This window comes from Corvus cornix, chromosome Z, assembly GCF_000738735.6.
Source record: "Corvus cornix cornix isolate S_Up_H32 chromosome Z, ASM73873v5, whole genome shotgun sequence".
Classification (NCBI taxonomy): domain Eukaryota; kingdom Metazoa; phylum Chordata; class Aves; order Passeriformes; family Corvidae; genus Corvus; species Corvus cornix.
Window position 1 is genome coordinate 24,919,468 of NC_046357.1, and position 14,653 is coordinate 24,934,120.

The 14,653-nt window shown below is 40.3% G+C and overlaps 2 protein-coding genes across 3 annotated transcripts in view; both read left to right on the top strand.

The window, feature by feature from the left end:
- LOC109146432 overlaps positions 1-14,653 on the top strand; it is a 1,056,471-nt gene that overhangs the window by 509,663 nt on the left and 532,155 nt on the right. The window lies entirely within an intron of this gene.
- LOC109146428 overlaps positions 1-14,653 on the top strand; it is a 51,403-nt gene that overhangs the window by 26,450 nt on the left and 10,300 nt on the right. For both annotated transcript variants that reach the window (XM_039566867.1, XM_039566868.1), the window contains exon 4: positions 11,200-11,281. The gene's annotated coding sequence lies outside the window, so the exon portion shown is untranslated. The remainder of the gene's footprint in view (positions 1-11,199; positions 11,282-14,653) is intronic.

Consider the following 14,653-nt stretch of genomic DNA (forward strand, 5'->3'; position numbering starts at 1 on the left):
CTTCTCAGCTTCTTCCTCTTCATGCCTCCATTTATGCTGTTGTCCTGCCTGACCACAGGGGGAGGCTTTCTTTTCTACTCACTCTCCCATTTATTTTGATTTTTTTCTTCCCACTCATCTTTCTTGTGTAGCTTTACCCACTGTTGCCCTTTGGAATGATCACACCACTCACGCCCTTATCTGAAACTGTGTTCCAGTATTACAGAAACCTTGCATCCTATTGTTATTCCATTTTGGTACACCCATATCCAAGTTCAAGCCAAAATGACATGAATTTTGTGCAGATTGGTACTTCTGAGATTTGTAGGTGAGCCTCTGCTTTGGTGGGAGTGCTGGCACACCAGTGAATATGCACCCCTTCCTCACAGAGTTGGAGGAGTGTAGAAGGATTTCTTCAGAATCCAGAAGTTAATTCCTGAGTAATTTAGAGAGAGGGAGCAGTTGGGAAATTATCTTTTTGCATCCTGGAGGAACACGAATGACTAGCAAAATCCTTGTGAGAGTTGTGTGACTGTTTAGCCGGATGACTGTCTTGAGGAAAAGTGAAAAATATTAGTTTATTAAGCTGCATAAAATTGCTATTGCCATTTTTATGTACACAATTAATCAAATCAAAAAATGAATTAATCTTCTACAAGCACATCTTAAAATTGATATTTCAATATTGCATGTTGGAACTGAATTTGTTCAAGAGCAACTCTGCTAGATCTCCAAGTTTTTTCTCCCATTTTTATGTGTGACAATCAGACTGAAAATTATTTTCATGGCTTGGCTAGTGGGGATTTAAAATGTAAGCCAATACACGCCAACTGACCTGCTCCTTTAGCAAACAATGTCTACTACATTATACATGACCAAGAATGTGTTTAATGAAGTGCTCATGACAATAAGTGCAGTGTCAGCTCATGTTTTATGTAATAGAGGATTAAATATTTGCATGAATTGAGCATAAACGTTCTGGAGCTGAAGATTATTTTATGTATTGCAATTATAGGGATATTTTTGCAAAAGGAAAAGCCACCCAGTGCAACCAAAATGTAACCCAAAATACATGCAGTACGCTGAGCTCTGCAGTAAGGGATGACCCTTTGTGTCCTCTGCTATTTCCTAAAGATGGCAACATTTTGAATGGGAGAATCAAGTCAATGAGTTAATTAGTTTGCTATCTATTTCTGCCTTCTGCAACCAAAAATATTCACGACAACTGAAAGGTGAGATGGAAGTTGGACTGTAGAGATGATAGGTGTTCTTTCTGTGTTTGGGGGCTATAAATAGGCCTGCATTACTTCAACTTCTCACCAGGGAATAAAGTTTCATCATTTTGTTCAAGTCAATGAACATTGCACAAAATGATGACTACATACTATGACATGGTGACTTATTTGTGTTTCCCTCAGCAGTATTTTTTGTCACTGTGGTATTTTAGGATCATGTTTACTTGAAGTTGAAACTGCCATAAGACACAGAAGGTTCTACAGTGTCCTCTGCCCCCTCCAAATGATCTCCATGTTACAAGAAAAGGATGCCAGACTGCCATTCTGAATTGGCCATTTGTCTGTTATGACTTGATAGTAATCAAGAGATTGTTGAGAAGCTTTTCCTGCATTTATTTGGCAAATCCAATGAAAAATGGTCGTTTGGGGATCTGTGTGTCAGAGAGGACATGGCCAGCCGGGAAATTACCTCATTTTCTGTCCCTGCAATAACTGGGATAACAGTTTCTGTGGTAGGTCTGCCATTGCCTGACTTTTTGATTAATGTTTCTTATAATTTCTCTGACACATGCTCCCTGTCACCACTAGTGTACCTGACAGGATGATGCTCTGCAGCCCCTGAAAGTCCAGCCAGAGGAAAACTGCGAGTACTTCCCTACAAGGATGATGTGGCATAAATCAAAAAATAGGAGAAGACAAGGCAAAGTCAGGTTGTCTTTGAGAATACACACCTCCCTTGGCTGTGTGAGGACTGAGCCTGCTCTTGTGATTTGCACAGGTGAAGCTTCAGCCTTGACTGGGAAAAGAGAGAGAGATCAATGCAACTGCCGGCATTTCATTAAGCAGCTGTGAGAAACGTTCATTAACTGCTCTGTACTGCTTTGCAGAAACACACAGCTGCATGACAGCACACCTCTGGTGCCTGTGCCATCTACTGGCTGCACTAAGATTCAAATGAAACAGAATTATTTTCCATTTATCAGATTGTGAAGAGAAAGAAAGTCCTGAGCAGGACTGTGTGAGGTTTTCCCTCAGCCCTCTGTCAGGGAAGCTGAAGTCAGAGCTCAGAGAGGGAGGTAGTGCCCTCTTCAGTGTTACAAGGTGGTTTTCATGCACAATTCACTGTCTCCATCTGAAGTCTATTGTATCATCATCAGATAATGTTTTATTTCTGGGCTAGAGAGAAGAGCTGGGTATATTAACAGCTTTCACATTCCCGGAGCATTACCTATGTAGCTCACTGAGGAATTTAGAAACTTAATTAGTACTTACTGGAAATAATTTGGAAGTTTGAACTGACTTCTTGGAAAATCAGAAATTCAGCTAGTACTTACACTGGGACAGCTGTAGGATCTATGTTTCATGAAACCAGCATTTAAGCACATGAGACCCTGCAGCTTCTCTCAGCCACTGGTCCTTTTCAGAAGAACCAGGGCTGTGCTGTTCATGCCCACTGCTCCAGATTTTCTGAGCACCCTGATGCAATGGGAATCCTTCACCTGCTTTGCCCCTCTGCCAGGGCAAACATCTGTGGGTCTGGTAAGCCAAAAGTGACAACAACAAAAGCAAAACATGGTGATCTCCCATACAGTACTTACAACCTGTATCCCAATGTCCCATAAAGATTTTTAAATTGTAAATGAAACTCTACAGGAAACACTGGGTAAGGAAAACATCCCTGTATTACCAGCACTGTTTTCAGCACAAATCCAAAGCATGTTAGTTACTGTGAAGGAAATTCACTCCATTCCAGCTAGAACCAGCACAGTAATGATGTGAAAGCATATGAAGGCAGGGAAATACACAAATTATCTGCAAAGCATCTTTACTGATGCATTGCTTTTTTCCCCATATGTGAAAGGACGGTGATACTCCCTGTGTGAGCCTGCCCTCAGTTCTCAGGCTGGCTGCTCTCTGTCCATGTTAGTCTGCCTGTCTGGCTGCGCATCCATGAATGCAGGCATTATACAGGTGTGCTTCCGCATGTGTCCCCACTGGGAATGCATCCAGAGGCTCATCACCCATTGCACTGGGGCACGAAGTTGTGATAGCCAATCCTGTTGTTAGCACCATCTAATAACTACCTTTTACACTTTTAATTTGCACACATTTCTCTCTCTTGGCTCTTTGTTCAACTTCTGAGGCATTTTCATATTTGGGAAAAGAAAACTTTCAGAGCCTGACATCTGTCTGTGTAGATTTTGACTCTCTGGAATGACTCCGCTGCCTTGACTGCGGTGGTTCGTTCTGAACATCTTACTTTGTGTCCCCCTTGCATTTTGTAGCACACAAGTTTATGATTAAGTTTTGTTCCTTAACACAATTTGCTCCCTTAGCAAGTGCATTCTGCTGCTTAAGAAGTGGTCTTGTGTAGCTGCTTGTGGGCTCAATGTGAATTATTGAAGGGCCAAGTTGTATCTGAGGTGACACCTTGCTTATTGTGAACAAGTATATGTGGGGGGAGTTTTTGGCGCAAATCAAGTGAAGAGAAAACTTGTTGTGATGCTGCTGACTCTTGCAATAGTTTTGGTAGTAAGAGACTTCAGGAAGTCTCCGCTAATAAAGTTTCTGGGGTGTACTGGTCAGGGCTTTTAAAAACAGCTCCTCAAGTCATTCCTGAAGAAATGGCCCTAGTTACTGGTTTGTCATAATTTCCTCAGAAACATTTTCTTAGATTTTTGCTTTCAGTTTGATAACCTTCCTCAAGGTTTCCCTGACCTAGCTTCTGTTACCCTAAAAGTGTTCAATTTTACTGGCTGTTTTTTTACTTTAATATCCTTCATGTTTTCTTTAAACCATATTAGTAAAAACTATTTAGTAAAAAACCCCAACCCAACCCAAACAAAAACAAACAAACAAACAAACAAAAAACCCACAAAAAACCCAAACACCCCCCCCCAAAAAACCAACCAACCAAACAAAAAACCAAACCAACAACAAAAAAAACCCAATTAGTAAAAATCACATTTGAATCAGGTTTTTTTCTTCCTCTCTCTTTTATCTGCATTGGTTATCTCCTACTACCTTGATATGATTGCCACTTTTTCCTGACTTCACCAAGATTTCTTGACTTCTCTAGCACAGATGATCTCTGACTTCTCCAGCTTTTCTTTATTGAAAGGGCTTCCTAATTTTGGCTGACACTGCATGTGACTGACCATGGGTGAAATGCCTACTATTGCTACATGAATGCTTTTTAACTCACACACTCTTAGTACTTTCAAAAAATCAGACGGCTCTTGGCAATTTTTTTCATAAAGAACTTGCAGTAGGTTGATCTGTCTTCTGTAGGCTGATCACTGAGGCCGAACCTTTACAAGTCAGTGTCTCCTGGCTAATGTGCTAAGTGTCATGCTCTGACGTCAAGGCCAATTTAAAAGTTTTCATTTTTTTTTGGGTGCCTCACAGGAAAACTTTTTCAGCTGTGTTTTCACTATACCTTGTGTAGGTTAGTTTGTAGGGTGGCACAGTCCTCTGTGTCTGTAGAACCACCCCTGGTTTTGACTGGATCACTTTGGTGCAGCTGCATCGGTCAGTAATTGTCCATAGAGCTACAATCTTAAGCATGCAGAACAGCCCTTTGAAAAGTGTAGTGGGGATAAAATGCTAAAATTAATTAAAACATATCCCTGTTCCTTTCTCCAGTCATTTTGGTCTATCAGATCCTTGCTCTGTGCTGGTATAAACCTGAAAATACCTGAAAAGAAGTCCAGTGATATGCCACAAAAACCACTGAAAGTAATGGAAAAAACTCTCATGATTTAGAACGTACAGCCTTTGGAGTATGCACAGCAATTTTATGCAAGTTTGAATGGAGCTGAGCATGAGGAATCAATGATGGCCTCAATTCCTTGATGCACTGCCCCAGGACACACAAGTAATTGGTAGCTGATGCTAGTGCTGTAAACGCTTCAGTTCAAGTAATATTAGAGAAGTTATTATGGGGGGAAATATTTAAGTTCACAGTGAAATTTGTAAATGTCTTTGTTTGAAGAGGATTATTTTTCTTAGGCAATGTGAAGTGCAAACATAAAAACTAGAGACCAGTGGTAAAACTGGCATGCTGAACGATCAAAATCTTCAGTTCCTACAGCTTCAAATTCTTATTGCATTTATATCTTATTGACTCGGTAACCTTTTAATATTTTCCTTGATATTTGATTTAGTGGTAAATAACCATTCTTAAAGAGCTACTTGGAGATAAAAGCCTGATTTCAATGACATTGTTTATCTTTATTACTTTCTCTTCCAAGGTTATTTGGCACTCATAAGGAAGATAGTTAGAGATTTAGAGTTCATTGACAAAGGAAATTCAGTCAATATCATACTTACCCGTATTTAACCAAAACAGTGATGAGAGTCCACTGTGGAAGAAATTTTTTTCCTTCATTCTGGTGTGATCAGAGTTTTTTTGATGGCCTCTAACTGATTGACAAAAAGAAAATTGTCATGTGCCCTATGAGGAGTAGAAGGACAGACCAACTTAGCAAAAAAGGTATGAACTCACATGAGAAAGTTAAATGCATTTTGTTTGGGCCATAAAATATTACTTTAAAATACAGAAGTTGATAAAGAGGCAGAGCAAGTGTCAATTTGTTCTGACTATATAGTTCCAGATCCCTTGGAACGCCTAAGAAATTTAACAGAGAGCAGGCACTGGAAATTCACTGGGATTTTAAATTTTGTCTGAAATAAGGAAAGTTCCCCTCTTCTGCTAGCTCTCCAGGGGACTTTGTGTACATGTTTGTCATAAATAAACATGGAACAATCTTTAAAAAGCACAGTAGAAATTTCTGCTTTTTCCATGGTCCTCCAAAGGGCACTTCTAAAGACCACTCAAACTGCAGCAGCAATTGTCTCTGCTGGAATGAGACACACATTTCTCCAGGCTTGGAAATGCCCAAGATAACAGAGCAGGTCCTTCTCTTGCTGTGATCATTTATGATTTTTGTTGTAAAAATGTTTAGGAACCACAGAGAACAACTGATCTTCCTCCAGTCATGCTTCTTCTCTGTTTTTTTCCCATATGTTACTTGTCATGCTCCTTAATGAGTTTTTTACAGTTTGTCAGCTGCTTAGCTGATCTAGAGACCTTCCCAGAGCACCCTTGTTCTAGTTTTAGGATTTTAGGAGCAAAAATGCTCCTCTTCTCTATTTACACTTGACCAGGCTTTGCACACATCAGAAAGAAGTCTCTGTCAAACACTTGCGACTTGGAGCATGCAACTAAAGGTCATTTTTAAAAAGGCTTTTAACAATGTGTCTGAAGAGCTTTTCTGCATATTATTACCAATATCCTTGTGTTGTGTCAGCCTCCAGCCACGTGTCTGGTGATGAGACAGAGCAGGAATGCTGCTTGGAGAAGACGTTTGACTGCTTGGACACAACACTGATAATGGTTAGACGGGGAGCAGAGACAGAGAATTCAACCAATTCCATTTACATCAGGATTTAGCTGCTGCTAGACCAAGATTTCATTTTCATCTCTTCCCCCTTTTCACCATTTAATTTCTGCACTTGTTAGGACTATGAGGGGAAAAAAAAGTCTGTTCTCCAATTATTCAATGGGATATTTAATACCTTGCCACTGTCACAGCTGAGTGAGAGCATATATACTGGTTTCAGAAATAAGTGAAAGGCATTTCATTCCTCAGTTCTCACTAGACTTACCTGAAAGATGGGTAATTGAGAGGGATCCACCTTTTCTTTTGAAGCTGTCAGAGGAAGCATCACATATATACAAAAAACTATTTACTTTTAATTGTTCTTTTGAGTTTCACCAAGGACTTGCCTGTTGCCATGGAAACTTCTGAGCATGCAGAAATTGAGCAGCCCCTGTGCAGAAGCCATTTGTCAGATAGCAGCCATAATATATATATATATATTTTTTTTTAAACAATAATAATTCAAAGGTGACAAACCACAGCCTGCAGCTAGTGATCAAGTGTAAGGCTAACTGAGAAAGTAGGAGAAAGGAGTTTCTTCATCTTTCTGTGGTAATTCCCTGTTTTTTCTTCCTTCAGGCTTGTGTGATTTCATGAATGGAAGGTGTAGATACCGCAACTGACTCCCCTTAAGTGATATTTCCTACTTCCAGCTTTCATTCAGAGATGAGATAATTTCTGCTTAGCTCTGTCTAGTGCTCTCTGGCTACCAGGGCACAAAACATCACAGAAAGAGCCAAAGTTTCAGGTGGCTGTGCTCTGCTAATATGTCTCTGTTTCCAAAATGTTAGTTTAGGTGAAAAATCCCACGTGCTTTCTTGAAATTCCGGCTTCATCAATCATAAACTACAACTGGGATCTTGCCAGACTGGACTAGAAGCTGCTGAGCACAGAGCAATTGAGAACGCAGCCGTGGTGCCTAAACACCTCTTTGATTCACAGGCCAAAAAGTCTCTTCCCTGAGGAGCTCCACAGCTTCTAGGACGGTCCAGGCAGGCAGGAGGGATGGAGAGGCAGGTCGTTTTGCTAGGAGTCAGTCCCTCCTAGTTTATCCACAGATATTTAGCACCTTGATGCCTTTGTCTGAAAATGAAATCTCTGTAATGCAGTACTGGAAGTCTCAGCTCTGATTTGGGCTACATGGAAAATTTTGACCTTTAAAAAGCGCTGACTGTACTGGTTGTCATGTGGCTGTTAGTGGTCCTCAGACACTGATTGTTTGGGGAATTGTTTGGAAAAGAACTGAGAAGATCTGCACGTTGTCAACGCAGTATTTATAATATATAATATACTAATAATATAAAAATATAATTATCTTTTTATTCTGGACTAAAGGAATGGGTTAGCACAGAGCTCATAGAGCGGGAAAGATGCTCTTCCAAAGAGTAATAAACCAGATTTTTATGAGTACTGCAATCAAGAAAATAAAAAATGGAGAACATCTAATTCCTCTTTTTAAAACTGTTAGTAACTAGCAGTGGTAATACAAATGTAAAGAGCATGGAAAACACTAGAAGACAATTTTGAAGTACACATTGCATTTGTCTGCAGAGTGGAAGTAAATCCAAGTGTGAAATGTATCAAACATAAAGGCTCAACAGGGAGAATGTAAACCCTATCCTTAAGTTATTGAAGTTTAATCAGTTATATATAAAAGATAAACTGAAATAGTAGAGCAAGTGAAAAAACTCTATTTTGTAATACACTGAAACAGTATAATATGAAGAAAACAAAATGTAGGCTTGCAGTGTATAATTTACACTTATTTAAAACAAATGTTTTAGTTGAACCTGTTCAGAATACTCAGAATTCAGTGAATAAGTCCATTAAAACTAAAGGTATAAATTCAAGGTTTGAAGGAGAATTAGAGTAAACACATTTAGAAATACTTAGTAGATTAAGGAATTCTATAAAGGTAGCTCATCTATGGATGCAACAAAACCTTTCGGTATCATGCCTCTTTTTCCTGATGCAATTACCCATTGTGAGTTGATTCTGTGCAATCATTGTTTTGGATTGTTAAATTCACTGTAGCTCTAACTCGTGGCTGTCAGGTTTAAGATTTGGGCAAAGAAAGAACACTTGTATGAATTCAGCCAGCAGGGTAATAACCAAAGTTTGCATTTGAGAGTGGGGGTTTTACAATCTACTAAGCTAAACATGGGTAGTTTTATTGCATTAAAGAGACAGCAGAAAATCACATTCTTGCTCCATTCTGGATGTTTTGAGTTCTGTGTAATCAGTGAGTGTCATTGTTTTCATTTAGATGAGGAAACTAAGCTTTGGAAAATGAAGTCTGAAAGAAGTATAACCACATCTGCATTATCATTGCCCTAATAAAACCAGTAGATACCAAGATCTTCGCTGGTCTGGGTACCTAGAGGATTTGGATTCAGATGTCAAAAAAACAGCAGATAAGACTTCAGGTTAGAGACAGTTGTGAGATAGATCTGTCTAGAACTGACCCAAAAGACCAGAAAAATCTGGTTGAGATGTGACTTCCACTTTGCTTTGTGAAGAAAGGAAGACCCTTTAGTGATGAAATCAGCACAAAACTGAAAGCAATCTCCACCTCTGTGTCCCACTCTGTCCTTGGAAGAGTCACAGAGTTGGGCATGGGAGCTGTTGAACCTCGAGCAATTTACTGTAGTTCAAGGGAGATCGATTTCCCTTCCCTTATGAAGCCTGACTGTATGTTTGTTTCCTGACACAGTGTTCTGCTTTATTTATGTGACCAGCAGATTCCCAGAGCGGTGACAACTTTCTCTCTCGTGTGACTGCCATGTTTTGCAGCGTGGTGCTTGCCCTGGATGGGCTCTGTTTCTACCCGAGAGAAGGAAGGAGTGTATTCCCTTTGTAAAGGGCTCTACTTTGCCCTGCCTCCAGAAAGGGGTAGAGCCCACACCAAAAACATGCAGGTTCTACATACACCTTCTGTCTCATGTGGAAAGGAAAGCTGAACAGCTCAGGAGGCCAAAAAGCTACTCCCTGGGAAAACTTCAGAGCAGAGTTGTAGCACTTGTGACATCTTCTAAGGATTGAGCTGGAGAAGCAAACCAGTCCGAACCTTCCTATGAGTGAGCAGCCACCCTGTGCTTTGCACTAGTCCAAGAGGGAGTAGGCTTCTCTGAGGGAGCATCTGGAGTATCTTTGACATTGACTGGTCCCCTTCTTTCAGGGTTCTCTTCCCTCACACAAAAATTTAGGAAAGGGAAGCCCCTTTATCTGCAGACATAGTGGGCCCAGTGGCAGCAAGATCTTCCCCTTCTTAGGAGTATATCATCTGTCTGTCCAAATACCTGAAATCCTACACTTTCACAGAAAGTATTTTTAGAGTATGAAATTTGGCAGAACATACCCCACTTGCCCTGTGTTCCAGCTGGACCTCAGAGATGAGAGGGGCTGGGTGTGGCTGGGCTCCATTTGTGATTAGAACCAATTCAGTGCTGTAAGTCTGGTCATGTTCAATATGGTATTTCATGAACAGTGTGATTTATTGATTGCTATGACAGAATATGGGTCAGGAATTCCCATGGCACTGGTATCAGAAAGGGCAAGCCAGTGGTATCACCACAAGAACGAACCATATCCCATGGGCATCTTTATGGGGGAGGAGATGGGCACAGCCCTCCAAAAGTCCCAAAATACAAAGGTGGAGTCTCCTTTGACCTCCCTTCCCTCTTAAGTCACGTGTATTGTTTGAGAGTGGGGGAAAAGGTAAAGTTCTAAGTGACGTAATTTCATGACCAGCTAGAATTTGAGGGACTCTATTAACTCATGTAATGCATATGCAGGTTTTATTTTGTTGACATATGAGGGGGTGTGAAAAGCAATAAGTATTTTTGAGTTACTTAAGCAAAGTTCAACTTATGGTCACTGTTTGGACCCTTTCTTGGCTCAGTTCCTGTTGGCTGCATTGTTTTAAACAGAGCATGACCACAACACCTCGGTGCTGCTCCATCCTTTGTTTCCTGCCTCTCTGAGGGCAGCACCCCAAGCTCCCTCAGTGTCCCTGCTCCTGGGGCTGCAGACTGCTGGCTTCTGCTGAATTATTGCCCACACAGACACTTCTCCTTGCTGAGCTTTGTCTTTCAGTATTTCTTTCAGTATTCTCTCAACAACATTCCTGTTGTGAATTTCAGCACAATCTCCAGCGCCCTTAGGTTTGGCACAAACCCCCTGTATTACTTGCAGAAGGATTGTTTTTCTAGATTTCCCCTGTTCATTTCCGAGCTCATGAGATTCACTTGCCTGTTGCCTTTAGAAACCACTGGGATCTTTTTGTATTATGTATCAATGCCCTCACTGGAACTCAGTGTACCAGGTCATCTTCAGAAGAATGTCATCAAAAGTACATACAGTCATGACACAGTGCTTATTCCTTTTTCTGTATGTTGAGTAAGCAAAGCACGGCCTGGGGACTGTGTAACTTACGTGGGTAGTAAGGGCATGAAAACCGTTTCGACATCAGGTCTGCTCCTTCCTTTGCAAACCAGTTAAACGCACGGTGTCTAAGCCATCGCTCTGCTTCCTAATTTTAGGCACCAAGATAACATCGTCCACACATGAAGATCTCGGGACCCAAATAGCTGCAGTGTTGGAGTTCAACACATTGGAGAACAGGTATTTAGCAAAATTCCCCCCAGACCCAGCTCCTGCATAAGGACTCTCCAGGCACTTGATTCAAATATAGTCTGTAAAAACCTTCATCCTTTATCTCTTCATCCCTCCATCAGTCTGACTTCCTCCTCCTTTGTGCAACATACAGTTCTGGGCCCTCCATGGGAACTGTCTAGAACTCCTGTGAATTTCTGCTCTTTCTGGTCATTTTTTTAAAGGTGAAAATCCCCTTTTGTTATCTTTGTCTCTTCTGTGTCTCCTTTTGTCTAATTCTGCTATTCTATTATTTCTTTAGGTAAAACCAATATGAAGTATGCAAAACCTAGTAATTCTGAATTCGATGGTTTTGATGTTGTTGTTGTTCTGGGTTTTTTTTTTCTTTTTTTTTTTTTTTTTCTCAAAGGAAAGCTCTGAATTACTGAAGTAAAAAGCTTGTTCTAGATGTGGAAGAACTGCAGAATTTTAGAAGCTGGTAAAATTAATGACAGATCATTTGGCCTAGAACATTTCCTTTCCCAGACAGTGTAAGTTTTTTGTGACAAGCATGAGAAAATTGTGAGAAAAAGTACTGCTATGATTGTAAAGGATTTTCGGGTGCAGGAATGTGTCTTTTGCTACACTGTTATACAAGTTACTTTAAATGTGAAGTTGAAACCAGTCATGCCGTACCTGATGGCACTTTTTCTTCACATTCTGTTCAGGCTTGACAAAGTTCCTGTTAATCTATAATAAACACAGTTCTATTGTTATGTCTGAGTAAGGTTGCATACAAATAGATTGACTAAAGGCATAATGAAAAAAACCAAACACACAACAAATTCGTCTAGAATTCATAGGCTGGGAATTTTTGTGCTTCATCCAAATCTCTAATTTAAGTTTTTTAGTGACCGATAGCCAATACTCTCAGCAGCACATTGTAGGTCAATATGTGCTGAGCAGCAGCTGGGAGAATATAAAGATCTTCGCTCTTATCAGGGACAGAGAGAGTGGGAGAGGAAAACACTGAGGAAAAATACAGTAATTTGCTAAAACTTGATTGCTGAGGTTGTTTTTTTCCCCCATTATTTTTCTGAGTGGGACAATCATGCGGTGGCAGATGCCAAGGTATGTTAAACTAGAGCCAAGCTGTAGCTGAGCAAATAATTCTTGCAAATCTTTTGCAACAAAGAAAATATGATCAAATATTTCTTCATGAAATACCACCCAAATGTTTTTCCTCCGAAAATGTTCTGAAAATACTGATCGGCTTTTATTGGGAAATTTAGAATTTTGTAAGCATCATTCTTTCCTCACTTAATAACTTTCATCTAGTAATTTCCACCTAAGTTTTCCCACCAGGCAGTTCTAAGCAGTGCCACCCTTTCCCCTGACAGTAGTTACCTCTGTGTTTGATGTCTGAAAATTCCACTTTTGTCCCAGAGCAGTTCTCTGTGTTTTAACATACATGTGCACCAGCAGAACCCACCACAGTTGCACTTTTATTATCTGTTCTGTAAGACTCTCAGCTGCTGCCTGTTCCAAGGAGCAGCAGCAAGAGTGGGACATGGCTACTCTGAAATGGTCCTAATTACTCCAAAATGGCTGGGCCAGGTAAGTCAGAGCTGGCAAAGTGCCCTGTCATAGGAATTAACTTTCTCTAATGGCTGAACAGGCAGTGAGCAGGTCTGCTCACTGTTCACTTCTCTGAACCTCTTCATTAGAAACTCAGCATTATTCTAATTTTTTTAACTTACTTGTAGCACAGAATTTCCCTTTTGTGATCGTGAGCTTTTATGAGTTATCCAGTAGCAGCCAGCACATTGGTACAGAGTTGACCAAGCTGGTTGGTAGCAGAAGGTACAGCACATTGATTTTTAATGTCTTTGTGCTCCTTACTTAACTCTTGTTTAGGGGAGTTTGTTTTAATTCCTCTTAAACTGCTAGTGCTTAACAGTATCTCTGGATACATCCTAAGGGCATGCTGGAATATTTCAGATCATCTCTTTAGTGACCCTCTGCTTCCTCCTAGCTACGCAGTGCACTATGAAGTCTATTAATTTTCAAATTAAGGAAAGGGACATAGGAAAAGAACACTAATTAGGTGTGAGCCACAGGGGATAAATGATGACATTCTTCAAGACAGAGACACTACTCCTCTTACAGCTAAAATTGTTGTATTTCCATAGAAGCATATGTCTTTTAACAGACCTGAAGCTCGTATCTCTCGTAAGAAAAAAGGTAACACAAAGCCAAGAAATCAAAACACATGGATGGTGCACAGGTACCATTTAGTAAGAAACACAGAGAGGTAGAAATGGAAGAGAACAAGGAGATCTTATGTCTAATACTGCTTAACTTCCAGCTGGCTGAGTTTGAACCCTGGGGAAGGTAGCCATTAGTGTACCTCATCAGTGATACTTTGACACCTTTTCAGAAGGAATGACCCTTCTGTAAAGGAAAATCAGGTGTGGATGACAAAAGGACCATGGAGTACCATACATGGAGTGGACATTGCATTCAGTGTGCTCAGATGTGAGGTGTTTGTGGGGATCACCCCAAATCTGTTGTCCTGACAGAGAGATTCATGAGAGGTTTAGCAGCAAAGACATTTTATAGGAAAGGATCTAGAAAGACTTACATACTAAAAGGAGAGATTTTAATTTGTTAGGTCAGAGAGTTAATTAACCAAACACAAAAATTGACACCTGGGTTAAAAAAAATTGACTCCCTGAAGAAAGTGAAACTATTCCAGCTGGGAGGAAAAGACAGATCATTTAATGAACACGAAGGAATGACCAAGGCTTCTTATGCGCCATAAGAAACAGACTTTTACTCATTAAAATGAGTAAGCAGAGATTCTCTAGCAAAGAATGTGTTAGGAAAAGTGATGAGTCAGTCTGCCAGTGGGGGAGCAATACCACTTCTGTTTGAATTTAGCCATAAGTAGCATAAAAGTGCTTTTTCCTTCATTCTTCACTTAAGTCTCTGTACCTGCTTCTATACTGAATGTAATGAATGCTTTTACTTGCATTTTACATTGACTTGGATTGAGCTAAGAATGATTTCACAGTAAACAGGCTAGCACAGGATTCTTCACACAGCAGCACAGTGAACTCAATCAACCAGGGTGGTGGGACTCTACCTGCCTCCCTCCACATTGCACAGAGTATCCCAGGGTACCAAGAGATGTCCCAACAGGAGTGATTTAGCAACTACAGCAGTGGTATGAATGCTATGAGAGTAAACAACATCTTCTAATGAGTGAGGGTATCCAGGAAAACTTACTGGTACTTAGAAAATCACCTGGTAGCATTAATCTCTGAACAGAGTTGTCCACAGTGACATCAAAATCTTACATAACAAGACCAAGAGAAGGGGGATTTTATGTTGACTATT